The sequence below is a fragment of the Rhinolophus hipposideros genome, assembly GCF_964194185.1.
Source record: "Rhinolophus hipposideros genome assembly, chromosome: 4".
Lineage (NCBI taxonomy): Eukaryota > Metazoa > Chordata > Mammalia > Chiroptera > Rhinolophidae > Rhinolophus > Rhinolophus hipposideros.
The window spans coordinates 37368618-37383064 of NC_138050.1; the positions used below are offsets into that span (position 1 = coordinate 37368618).

General features: G+C 33.6%; 1 protein-coding gene across 3 annotated transcripts in view; it reads left to right on the top strand.

Annotated features, from left to right (window-relative positions):
- The first annotated feature begins 2438 nt into the window (after positions 1 to 2438).
- DLC1 (DLC1 Rho GTPase activating protein) overlaps positions 2439 to 14447 on the top strand; it is a 388497-nt gene continuing 376488 nt past the window's right edge. Inside the window, exon 1 of one of the 3 annotated variants that reach the window (XM_081046330.1) lies at positions 2439 to 3502. The gene's annotated coding sequence lies outside the window, so the exon portion shown is untranslated. The remainder of the gene's footprint in view (positions 3503 to 14447) is intronic. The other 2 variants (XM_081046331.1, XM_081046332.1) reach the window with 2 other exon arrangements.

A 14447-nucleotide genomic window follows, 5' to 3' on the forward strand; every position in this document is an offset into this window, starting at 1 on the left:
AGACAACGAGCAGCTACTGAGCTTCCAGATGGGCAGTGGATGGCTCAGTTGGTTAGAGAGCAAGCTTTCAACAACAAGGTTGCCAGTTCAATTCCTGCTTGTGATGGTGGGCTGTGCCCCCTGCAACTAAAGATTGAAAACAGCGACTGGACTTGGAGCTGAGCTGCGCCCTCCACAGCTAGATTGAAAGATAACGATTTGGAGCTGATGGGCCCTGGAGAAACACATTGTTCCCCAATATTCCCCAATAAAATCTTTAAAAAAAATTATACAGGTTTCAAATGTACAATTCTATAATGTGTCATTTGTATATTGCATTGTGTGTTCACCACACAAAGTCAAATCTCCATCCGTCACCATATATTTGACCCCCTTTACCTTTTTCTACCTCCCTTCTCCCCACTTTCCCTCTTGTAACCTTTAAACTGTTGTCTGTGTCTGTTTTTTATTATTATTATTAGTTTCAGGTGTACAAAACAGCATAGTGATTATACATTTATATTCCTCACAAAGTAATTACCCCAATAAGTCTATTACACAACTGTGTCTATGAGTTTTTGTTTGCTTGTCATGTTCGTTTGCTGCTTCTATTTTATATCCCACATGTGAGTGAAATCATATGGTTCTCGACTTTTTCTTGTGACTTATTTCACTTAGCATGATAATCTCAAGATCCATCCATGTTGTTGCATATGGCAGTATTTTATCTTTTCTATGGCTGAGTAATATTCCATTGTATATATGTACCACAGCTCCTTTCTCCAATCATCTATCAAAGGACACTTTTGTTGTCTCCATTCTTGGCAACCATGAATAATGCTGCAATGAATGTTAGGATACATACATCTTTACAGATAAATGTTTTCAAATTTTTGTGGTAGATATCCAGAAGAGGGATTGCTGGATCATATGGTAATTCTATTCTTAATTTTTTTGAGGAACCTCCATACTGTGGCTATCCCAATTTATATCCCCACCAGCAGTGTATAAGGGTTCATTTTTCCCCACAACCTCTCCAAAACTTGTTATTACTTGTCTTGTTGATAAGAGCCATTTTAACAGGTGTGAGGTGGTTTCTCATTACGGTTTTGAGGAATCTAAAAGAGAGTTTAAGAAGTCTTCCCAATTTCACACAATTAAGTGGGAGCCAAGGAGATAGTTGAAGTCTTCTAGGGAGGGGAATAGCACAGAGGTAGAAAACCTGGGTTCCATTATGTACTTGTCCATTTTCTATCATTTGGTTGTGAGAAAATTACTTCCACAAATTTCTAATACTTTATCTGTAAAATAAAATTAAGAATGCAAACAAAAATCATTAGGAAGATTAAATGGGCATAGTTTCAGTGTAAGTATTTTGAACATGAATATACTCTTCAAATAATTTATGAAAGTATGGGCTTCCTTAATGCCATATTGTTGAAGGTTAAATTAAATGCATTTAAATGCTCATTATTTAATTGGTAAAGTTTTGATCTAAACTTTAAAAAAATTGCTTCTGTCCATGTGCTTTTATTTGAATGCTTCTCATCAAACCATGCACAATATGTTATCTTGCTATTTAACATTTCTTAATAGTCCACGCTTTACAATAATTTTGAGAGATTTTATTTTTCCAATAAGAAATAAAATAGTAGCTATAACATCATACTTCTTTGAGTTATCACCTATCTAGTCTTCTCAGGGAGTACTAAAATGATATCCATTATGATATCCAGGTATCTGTGAACTTTTACAAATAGTAGAGCCAGCTGAGAATAAACATGAATGACGAAAACTACTTACAATTTCAAAGATATACAATATGGATCGCAGGGCTAATAGGTTTAATATTTCTTTTACCTTTTTATGTCACTCATTTATCATTTTGAAATTGAAATTATTCTTGTTTCTCCTATTATTGGAAATCTCTAGAATATTGCAAACCACACATAATCCCAATAATCAGATTGATCTGATCACTAATCACTGAAAAAAATGTGCAAGTAATAAATAGCAAGAGAATCCATTGATTATAAATAAAATAGAAGTTAGACATTACTGAGCAATTTCAACTGAGCAAGAGAATTAAACTCAGAGATGCTGTTTCCTGTTTCTCTGGCATAAACAAAGAGGCCACTCCACTGGCCTCTCCATAACCTGAATGTTCCAAGGCCACATCCCTCTTCTTTCCTTCCACTTTCCCTAAGGAGAATTCTGGGTCATAAAAGAATAAGAATTGGTATAACTTTCCTAAAACAACTTGCGCTTCCTCTGCGTTTATATTTGTGCCGTCTTACTATAAGACGAGCTAACCTCTATTATTAATTGATGCACTAATTAAAGCCATACTTACAGTTTCCATTAGCTTATTCCCTAAATTCTCCCGAACTGGCTGTCTGGTTTTAATCAAAACCAAATGGTAGTCCAAGTTCCCAGCCTGGAGCAGCTAGGAGGAAGTCATTCAGTGGAGGCACAAGAAAGCAGAAAAGATAAACAGATGATAGTTCACAAAATTTGTGTCGGACGAAGGATGCAGATACTGTGAGCTGCTTTAGAGATGTTATTCAGGGACTCTGTCATGCTAGATGGAAGCAGTTGCAAGTGGTTAATGTCAGCAAGACTGTAATAGGATCAAGATGGAGTCTGTCTTCTGCTTTTCCAGCACTGGATTTGTGTAACTGGAGGATTCTGACTAGAGGTAATACAGCATATGTCAGGACACAAGCTACTTTAATTCTGTGAAGGATTCTTGGGATCAGGGAGATCATGAAGAAAGCATTCTATTTACTAGATTCTTGGAATTTTATTTACAGATCTCAGGTGTAGTATGTAAGGCTATAGAGTTTTAAATTGTAAGTAGTGTAAAAAGGATTTCAAATTTAGACGAATTATGGCATTAAAACTAAATTTGTCTTTCTCTCTTGAAAGATCTGCAAAGGTATTTTGATAAGTTGTGCCTAGACATTTAGCAGACTGGAAAAGTTGTAGATGAGGGAGAGAACTATGTTTTCTTTCTTTCTTTTTCTCTCATAAGCTGTGTGGGATAGAAAAAAGCTCTAGGACTTTATGACTCTCCAGCTAATCACCTCAAGAGCTTTGACAAACTCACTTCAGTTCTGTGTAAAATCAGAACTCCTACAACGCCCAGGCTGGCTCTGCTCTCCCCCTCCCCTCCGCTTCGTGCAGTCTTTCTCACATGCACACTCCTCAGAGGCAGGAAATGCTTCCCAGGCAATCTGGGCCTGGTTGTGGAGGCCCCTTTCGCAAAACATCAGTCTGAATTTAGTAGACAGAAGTCACTAGGAACGCCTTGACAGACTCCTGCTTTAGCTAAGGCTCCCTCCAGCTACGGAGGGTGTTTTTGTTAGAATAACACACTGCGTAAAACTGCTTAGAATAGAGCCATGATCTCAACCACGAAATGTGAACTTATATTTTGGAGAAACTAATGGGGACGGACTTCTTTCCTAACCTGAGTGTTGAACAATGTCACGCCTTGGCGTTTCAGCTCCTCGTTGTCTAGGTAAGACACTGTGAATATCTATCTTTATTCTTTGAGGCAATCTTTGAAGAGGTAAAAAGATTGGGATAAACGTTAGCATCTTGCACCGAGTGGTGATTGCCTAGGTTTTAGAGGAAAGCCATGAAATCAGAAGTGGAAAATGTTTAATAAGTAGAAAACTGTGAGTCAAAATTTTTTTTTAGCAAAATGTCAATTCTAAAATAGATTCCATAGAGTTTTCCTCCATAAACTAAAATGTTATTTTAATTCCTTTTTGTTCTTACCTTATTTATGAATAGAGTTGTAACACCAAGTTTCCTATTACATGGCATAATATAAAACAAACACATTTTCTTACACATAAGTGTAAGGTGTAAATGAATTCTTTTTATCTCCTCTTATTTTCCCATCAGGGAGAGTAGATAGCACTAGAGTGATTTTTCTTAATATTGAATCTCAAAGAATATTTTGTGTCTCATTTAAAATATGAAAATTGGATTTCTCAATAATTCCCTAAACCATTTTAACCACAGCTCAAGCTGCTAATGTACAAATTAAATGTTTCATTAAAAAAAAGTAAATACATGAAATTTCATCTATCCTAATCTGATTTCAAAAATTTAAATATCAGAATTGGATTTAATTTACATTAACTTTCCCTAATTCGCTGTTCAGATCATATTTTATGTGAATTTTTTTGAATAATTGGAGTAAATCTCAATGACAACAACATTCATTATTACTGTTTAAGGCAGCCAGAAATCACTACAATTATATGAAAAAAAGATCATGTGTTTATAATTCATATAATCATAAAATTACATTTCCACTGGGCTACAGTCTCTTTAAGATATCTTAAATGTTTAAATGTGCAATATATGTGGGAAGATATTAGTAATGACTGAAATAACATTGACTTTTAATGCATAGCATACTGTTATATTTACATTTGTGAATATTTAGAATGCAAATTATTATTTTATAGAAATAATATGCAATGGTATGTGAAGGGAACAAATATTCATGTATATTTCCAAACCTATTAGATGAACATAAAATATACTAAATGAAAGATGACAGCTATTTGACAGTTGAATCATAAGAAACTAAGTGTTTTAATTGTAAAATTTTACTTAGTACAAAGTAACCATTTTCTGTATTAGCTAATTATTTTAAAATTCTATGCTGGAACAATATATTTATAAATGTTCACTATTCACTAACAATTTAAGTCAGATTAAGACTTAAATATGGCAAAGAGAACTTATTTTTAAGTATGTTAAAAAATAAAATATTGACTTATCTAAATTATGATTTAATAAAATTCCTGAATAGAATTTCAAGGAAGGAAAATAACGTAAGATAGCACTCATCTAACACTGTCCGGAGGTTGCCACAGAGAGCTAAGAAATGACATTCAAAAGTGACCTGTCCAAGGTCACACTACTATCTAATAGGGGAGATGACAGTGGGACCATAGTACCCTGTTTTATAATTCATATGTCTTTATACTACATCGTTATGCTCTCAAATAATGATTATACAGAATAAAATATGCACATGTCCAGTAAAAGGCTACTTGACACAGAAAATTGGAGTACGATTTTAAAAAAATGCATGGCTTAAAATGTCCACCAGTATTACAGTGTGGGGTGAAAAACATTCATGGTTTTAAAAAAAGAATCAAATTTACTAATAAAATTTTCTCAAATGCAAAAGTTTTCTTCAAAAGATTTAATATGCTTTCAACAAACACTTTAAAGGAGTAATTTATTTGTAACTATTTTGTTACATTTTGCAATTATGCCAAGAAAATCAATCCATATGTTAGTAAGCATATTAATTTTAAATTAATGTTTCTGAAAAACATACAGCTACCAAAGAGTTTGTCCGGTTCATATCCTTGTATTCAAATGATATCATAACGAACCTACCCAACCAATGACGTTCAGAGATTTTACTACCCCTCATTGGAACTGGTTTAATGTACACAGACTTTCTATCTTTTACTTAAGTTTCTGTTGTACAGCCCATTTCCAGTCCTATGAGTTTTTCATCAGAGAAAATATAAAAAGCCTAAATGGACATATGAAAACATAGTGTACATTTCTAGGCCAAATAAGCCTACTTCCTTTCATCTTCCCTTCTACAGCTTATTTTCAGTCCTTAACTGGATTATGTCTATTGTGAGCCTCCTACAAGGTCCTTTAGTTGTAGAATACAGAATTTGTTACACTATATAAATAAATGTCTGACAAGGGCAGTATAAAATGGGAGAGTTGGCTGTTTCATCTGTATCATACTTCATACATGACAATATATGTTGCTATGCATGCTGAAACACAGCACTTTCCAAGGCAAGAGCCTTTCTCATAAAACTAATATACGTCATTTCTAGTATATGCCACTTCTTTAGAGAAAATGTGTGTAATGATGCTTTTGTCCCCCAGTTTTATGAAACAGATTGGATTTACTGATGTTATTACCACTTAAAAGTTACACTATTCAACACCTCCAGAGTCACCACACTCCACATTATTGGAATGAGGAATAAATGCAGTAAAGCAATAGCCTATATAACTGACTGTGTGATTCCTAGAGGGCCTAGTAAAAGAGAGTGCAGCATGTTATTTTTTTAAGGGCATTATAATAAAAAGGAAGAAATTCTAGGCATGATTTAAATTTGCTTATGGAGGATTGGATCTTCGAGGCTTAAAAGAAGTCTAAATTGGGGTCTTTAAAGTTTATCTTTTTATTATCCTATTTTTTTCTTCTTGGGGAATAAGTGAATTGGTATCAGTATTATCTTACAATGAGAATCTCTCTATGGAAATCATACAGTACAGCAAAGTTCCAAATGACCGATGACCTAGATGTGGATCAGAGAATTTTATTATCAAAATAGAGAAATGTTAAGAATTTAATACATGATAATTTAAAGAGGATAAGGGAAAAGTAGAAACCTCCAATTTTAAAAAAATAGGTGAGTGTTGTGCCTTCTTTCCCCAATGATGAGCCCCTTATGAGCACAACTTAAACAGGTTTATGAAGAAATCCAACTCCAGACCGACTTTGGTGTGGATATAGAAATACAACGTTCACTTCTTTGGTTATATTTTGGCATCAAATGCCTAATAAATGGAAGCTATTTTTACTATTACTATTATCATGATCACCAAAATATTCTAATGCATATATATATATATATATATATATATGTGTGTACATATATATATATGTATATATACACATATACATATATATATATTCACTTGCTAATAAAAACAAGATAAAATGTATATAAGTAGATGACAAAGTAATCTGAGAATTACAGATATTAAATACAGAAGGCAAAAGTTGGTAACAGAGGCAGCAATCCCTGGTAGAATACCGACCTAACAGAAATAGCTTAGTTCCCAACGATTTCATGTTCCTGATTGTCGTGCAAGTTGTACTTATTGGATGACTGAAGTCTCAGTATCCTGTTGTCACCTAGCTATCTGAACACCTGTGTTGTTATAGCCATATCTTTTATATTTAGTGATTACTGTGTCTACCGTTAGAGTGTTCTTAGAAATGATAGTAAAGCTAAAAATAGGAAGTGGCCACTTAAAGCAAAGCCATATCTCACCATGCTGACAATAAAGCATTATAATCCATGTCCCTTGTTAAAGAGAAATACATTTTTATAATAAAGCAAAACCACATCTCAATCATACTGCTTCTTTGCCATACCAAAAAAAAAAAAAAAAGACAACAAACTCTTGATAGCAAATTTAACTCTAAGCCATTTCCTGTTGCATGAAAAATTCCAAGCGAAACAAGTTCAGAGAAAAGGCAATACTTTTCTTGGGTTATGAGGGATTCTTAGATAAGAGATATCAAGGCAAAAGACCAAATGATTAATTATTCATTAGTGAATTTATTTGCAGAAATATCTAACACACAATGTAGTTCTAAATACTCAAAGGGTTCTATATAGGATGGAACACAATTAATGAGAAGATTGTTTACTTTAGAAACATGGAAATCCAAAGAAAACACAGATATCTAGAAATTGTTGCATCCGTGATGCAATATTTTCCTCCATAACTGTGTTAATTCTGGATCTCTTGGAAACCAATTATCCCCAGAAAGATCTTAGTGATATCAAGCAATATCGTTCCAAGATTTCCTCAAATTACTTGTGGGTTACTTAAGAAAATATTAAGAGAATCTGGAAACCTTGCTGAACTGAGCTATAAAGTGGTGGTAAGTCAAACACTGCCAGTATCTGGGCTCCTCCCTGCAAGAAAATTAGAAACTGCTAAGGTTACATTAAATAACAGGAAACTAGAGGTAAATATAGGGCACCATGGAAATAATACCTTGCAATTTCTAACACCCTGCTTTTTAATGATGAACTATTTTCAAGTGAATTGATAGAATTAATTTTCAAGTTTGCCTGATTCCTGTAACGTCTGACTCTGGGAGCTAAGAATGAGAAAAAGTTTTCCAAACTCAGTAAACCTGAGATATACATAAATATGTAAATATTAAAAGAATATTTTTTAAAAGAATATTTTTAAATTGGGTATTCACTTCATTTTTCTTCTAAAGACCAAAAATGATGGAAGCTTGGATGTGTCCCTTGGAAAAAGTGATGTACTACTTATTCCACTGACTTAGTTCGTTATAGGTAGTTTATTCTGTAATTTACTAAATTTTTTAATGATTTCCAGACAGCTTAAAGACATGAAAGCTATTTCATATAGAGTATTTTAACCTCCATTAAGCAATTTACCAATAAAGAATCTTAACAGTATTTTGTTTTTTTCCAGACAGGTAATGAAGCATAATGAGTATATTTCAACATTTGGCAAAGTATGTAAAAGTAGTTGGATAATGATTTTGTGAAGGATTAAGACAGACTGCTACTAAAGAAAGGAAATCTGCATGAAACCAAATGGAGATAAAGTTTTACATCATGTTATTAGTCTCTCTCCCACAGCATAATGCTAGCCTTATCTAATTTGGATTAAGTAGCGTGAATATTTTAAAGAAAAAAGAATGAATTGTCTTTTACTAGCTGGCTACCTGACTAGACTCGCAGAAATTTTTAATGTGCTGCCATCATCTATTTTGCTATTTGTTCATACATTTACATTAAGAAATTCATATCTATCGGATGTTTTCTTGATGCTCCTAAGTATCTCACATATGTAACATCCGTTTGACAATGAAAAGCATTTCTCTTCACGTTATCCTTGAGCTGGGGGGCAGTGGGAACATGCCCAAATGTGCACAATTGACTTTGCTAGATAATTTGTTCTTTGACAGCTCCATCAAGAATATGAATTTCATCTTGGACTCCACAAATGCTCACTGTAATGAATATTTACTTTGATATTAGTGAGCACACATTTGAAAAACTGTATTAAACTGTGATCATGTCTGTTTCTATGTTGTTGATTCTGTTCGAATTTTCCAATTCAGTATGTGTTTGGAGGTAAACACTATGTATAAATGTGACTTCCTGAGAGTAGGCTTAAGATACATTAAGATTTCAAATCACTACAGGATGTCCCCAATCTCTCTATCTTATTAACTGGATCCTTATCATATAGTTACAAAGTGGGCCAGTGTAAAAATATTCTTTTCTAGGTTTAACTTCACTCTCTATTCTTGCAAGGGTACAATTTAAAGAATATAACCTACTTTTAAATAAAAGGAGATTATTTCCTTTCCAGAGTGACTAAAAACATACTATGTGATAGATATTATACATCTACATATTTTAAAATAGTAGTAGGAAGAGAACATGACCTAAAAATTTAACGCAGGACAGGTAATTAAGAAGAAAGATCCTAAGGGAACCCAGAAGTAACTCTAAGAAAAAAGTAGAAAAATAAAGAGAAATTGGCAATACTATTATGTCTTTATTTTCCCTTCTATTAAATATTAAATATGTGGGATTTGTACGAAAGTGTTTAAAAATTACCCAGAATTCAATCATATAGATATAGGAGAGAAAAAGAGAGGGGGAGGGGGAGAGAAAGAGAGAGATCATCTGTGTTCTGAAAAGACAAAATAAGATATCCACATTTGAAGGGATGAATCAAAAGTTGCTGCCTTTTCAAGGACTGTGACTGAGGTATCCAGGAAAAGTTGGGAAATAACATAATAGAGAATTCCTATTTTCATATGTATTTATCTACTCATTTAATGCTCTTTACATATTATTTCTATAGCTTATACTTCTATTCAGATAATATTTTAGAAAGACTATAGCTAAATGGGTTACCAACAATACATGTCCTGAATTTCAGGAGTTCCCAGAAGGATTGAGAGAAGACAGGAAGCCATAAAAGAAATCACCTTGGAATCTCATGGAAAACTGCACTGACATTGGTGGCCAAAAATAAGTACCCAAACTGCCACCTTTATTTTCTGAAAGTATAAGACAAGTATGTGTGTAATTGTGAGGTGGTGGTGTTCTGGGTAAGGAAGGGATAGAGGGGATTGGTTTGGTCTCATGGGATATATTGTAGAGGAACTCCAGGCATATTTATTGTCTGATTTTACTATGAAATTCCTCTCAGTGTGGTCACATACATCATGTAATCTATTATTTCCATGTTTTTTTCTTAGAGGCATTTCATGTAGAGAACTTTAGGATTTATGTGAAATGACTATCCACTAGACCTGCTATATAAATTTGAACCTGGACATTCCATTCCTTGTTCATTGTGTTGAATTCCTGGCTTCTTATTGCCATATCTTTTCTGTCTTTTCTTTTTTTTCTTTTTTTATTCTGTCGTTTGGGTGGAACTATTGCTCCAGTAGTTTCTTGAAGAGAGGGAAAAAAGATTTAAGGCTTCTCATATAATTTCAAGGTAGAAGTAATTTCCCATCAGAACTTTGAAAGCCATATTTGCCTGTTTTATTTCCAGTGCTGCAACTGAGAAATGTAATTACATCCCCGTTCCCAATACCTAACATTTAATCTATTTTTCTTCTCTTTCTGATAACATTTATGATCATTTGCTTACTTCTAAATTTATGAAATTTGACAATATTTCTTGGTATCATCTATTTTTTATTTTTTGTATTATTGAATTCTCCGTGGATTTTCTTCAATCTGAAGACTTGGGATCATTAGTTCTGGGAAATTAACGGATAATTTTTTTCTTTGAAAAATTTCTCCCATCAATTTTCTCTGAAATGCTTCAGAGAAATGTGGTTCTCTCATTGAAATGTGGTTCTCTCATTGGTTCTCTGCCAAGGTGACCAATGAGTTTTCAAGTTGTAAGTAATTCTCTGGAGTTTATTGATGCCTCTGCTATCTTTCCCAAAGAGGTTATTAGGATATAGTAAAAAGGTAAAGACAGAAAGAAAGGAAGACTTCCTCCATAGAGCAGAAAATCTAACTAAACTCCCATTTGACCTGGATGTGTCAGAGGCAGGAAAATTCCCACAGAGGGTCTCATTCATGGATTTCTTCTTCTGAGAGCTCTACCTAACATTTACACTATTCCTACACTACTCACCATTGAGATAGAAAGGAGGGAAGGGAGGGAGGGAAGAAAAGAGGAAGGGAGGGAGGAAAAGGAAGAAAGGATAAATAAAGGAGGGAGAATTGATGACCCCCTCTTTTGTCTTAAACTTTCCTTGGTATTTGTGGCCATGTGAGAACTTATTATCCTTGTTTACATGAGTTTCTCCCATGAAATTGTAAGCCTTTTTAGGAAAAAATAGAATATTTTATTTAGGTTTCTATTCCTCGTGTTTAGCAGAGTGTCTGTGGCCCATTGGGAACTAAATAAACACTGGTTGAATAAATGAATATGATCAGTCAGTGTTACTGTCAGTTCTACAGGTACTGCCCACTTGATTTTAGCCACAAGTCCTGTATTTGTGCCATATTCGCCCAGGCTATAAAATCAACATAGGGATTATCATCATGCTTTTCTTCCTTGAGTGCAATTTCCAGGGCAAAATACCTATAAGGTATGTGTTTATTTCAGAAGCAAGTTCAAAGGAAAGCAGGATCATTTGATATCAGATATATGTCAGTGATTCTCAATAGAATGTCTCCATTTGTTGTCATTTTTTAGTACAATAATGGTCAGTTATAATTAGATATATATATACTGTATGACGTAAAGTACTTATTTTATAGTGTTAATGGTTACAGAATTAACCCAAACAATAAATTTTAAATTGTTTTTGTGTCTAAACACCTTATACACTAATATCACAAAAAGTAAATTTGGACATTTCAAAAATATTTTCCAGAAAGGTTACATAATTATAGGTACATACAGTCTCTTGTAATATTAATACTGTGGTGTTTGAACACATGCATTTAAGAAGTGAAAAATCCCCATGGAAATTCACTTCATAAAATCAACACCCTGGAATGACCTACACTTTTCCAGACCCTTCATCCAAATCCTCAGCAGTTGAGCTCATTCTGAATGAAACTGCATAAAAGGGATTACAAAAAAAAAAAAAAAAGTAATAGAAATTTACAAAATAAGTACACAGTAGTTAAGAATATAATTTTATTATAAGGCAGCTTGGTAAGGTGGCTCATAGGGAGAGTCAGGACTTTTACAAAGACTACTCAATCTTACAAGACAGATTCTGGACAATTGAGATGATTAGAAAATGAGACTAATATGCTAAACTGCAATTGAAAATAATCCAGTGTTCCTTTTTAGCATTTTGTTCAACCTTTTGATCATGGCAGCAGATATTAACTATAAATCTTACAAGACAGAATTACACATCAGGAAGTGTGAGTAAGAAAGCTGGTAGAGATACATTTTTTAAAAATCTATCAGACCACAGGATATGGAACAAGCTCTCAAAATGAAGTGATGATGGTCATAACGATACTTAGGAAATTTTATGTCTTAAAAGTAAGGACATCCTACATTCACAGGACTGACTTGGAAATATACAAAGAACTGAGATAAGAAATTAGGACAGAAGGGGTTAATACTCTGTTGAATACACCTAATTTATAACCTTTCTTTGTAGCTAGATTGTCTTAGAACTTGTACTATCTACCTTTGACACTATAAAAACACTTACCTACTTGCCAAGGTTGAATGAAATAAATTAATTAATATTATGTAAGTTCCTAAACACAAAATTTTAATGTAACCTGTTTCCCTAGGGGTTAATAAAACATTATTTCTCCTTGGTAGAAGAAATGAAACTAGAATTCAGTCTCAACTTAAATGTAAATATGGCTTAGGAATGACACAGTAATACCAGTTGGTATTTCTTAAGTTAGGCTGCTCTTTCTACACTAAATGTAAAAAAAGAAAGCATCTAAAACAGAACCTCCCTATTACAACCCAAATTTGCCCAAGAAAGCAGAAATTTTCTGACATGCATTTATGTGTTTTTTCCACTTTCCATAGCCTCCCACACTATAATGACTTATGCATTAAATTCAGGGAATTTATATTTTCTTTTGAGTGCAGAATAAATGCCAACATGGAAAATGTGAATGCTGACCATTTTCAAAGATGGTCACAGACCTTTGAGGGAACCAAACAGTATCCAGAAAGATATTTGGTCAGGCTTAGGTACCAAATTCTAGTACATTCCTTAACTTCACTGGTCTCTACAGGATGGGAATATTTACTTTTCTGGCATGTGCTTAGAGTTTAGTCAGAATAGCTTGAAATTTTGGGTGAGGAGTCAGAGTCCTTTTCAATACACTGAAGTGACCCAAAACCAGCACAGCAGTTAATCTTGTTTATGGTTGAAATCAATAAGCCAATCCATGTTATGTGCTGACAGTTCTGCAGAGTAAAAACTAGAAGTGTCTGCTCTTTAAATGTGATTTTTCTTTTACAATCCGGGAATTGGGTTTCATTATGAGACAACATTTGGGTTAGTCCTTTTTATAAGGTTGAGTTTACAATGGTATAATTTGTTTCCTTTAACTAAGGATTTGAATCATTCAAGGCAGTAGCGATGGATACCAGGAATGTGTTTATGTTCTGACCTTATCTTATGCCTGGTTTTCTTGTTTACTCCAATTTTTTATGGCCAAATTCTAACAGAAGTATACAAACTAAATGCCATAGAAGCCTAAGAGAATGAGACTGAAATTTCTGAAAAATTGTCCCAATTGCCTTATCATGCTCACATCTTCATTTTGGTTCCCCTGAATTCCTGCCTGAGGAGTTGGATTTTATACATACAAGAGATATGCGGAGGGAAGGGGTGGAGGTAGGAGCTCTTTCCACGAAGACAATGAAGTGTGTTAGCTACCCAAGCCTAGTCATAGAACCAAGGCCTAGGTTTGAATCTTAGGCCTAGGCTTTCTTCCTAGATGTATAACCTTGGGCAAGTTGTTTAATTTCTCTAAGCTTCAATAATACTAGCTTACTAGCTAGTAGTAGCAGTAATAGTATGTAAAATAAATGTATTTATCCTGAGGCAATGTAAATGGTATGTGTTATGCTTTCTTATCCATAATTTATGTGTTAATATGAGCTAAACTGGATTATTCCATGTTTCTTAGTCACTCCCTGGAGTAAATACATTCTGATAGTTTGGGATGTGTATTAGCTCTTTCACACGCTAATACATTACAAATGTTGTCTCTATATCTCAAATTTTGCATGAACAGTTCCTTGGTGACCATTGTTATAATTCAAACCAACCAGCATATAGATTTCTGTAAAGACTTGTGTTCAAAAAAGCAAACCAGGAAATCATGTAAGTTAGAGCAGCAAGTTTCTTCCAGTGAATTTTAAGTATTTCAGTCCAAATATTTTCTTAATGGAGTTTTACATATTTAATAGTTATATCTTTATGCAGTAATAGATCCATCAGTCCAGCTACATTTAAAGGTATTGTCAATGATTTTTTTATCACAAATATTCAGGCAACTGTTTAAAGAAGTAACACCATTAAAACTATTAAACAGAAATTTTATAATCCCTTTCACTTAGTC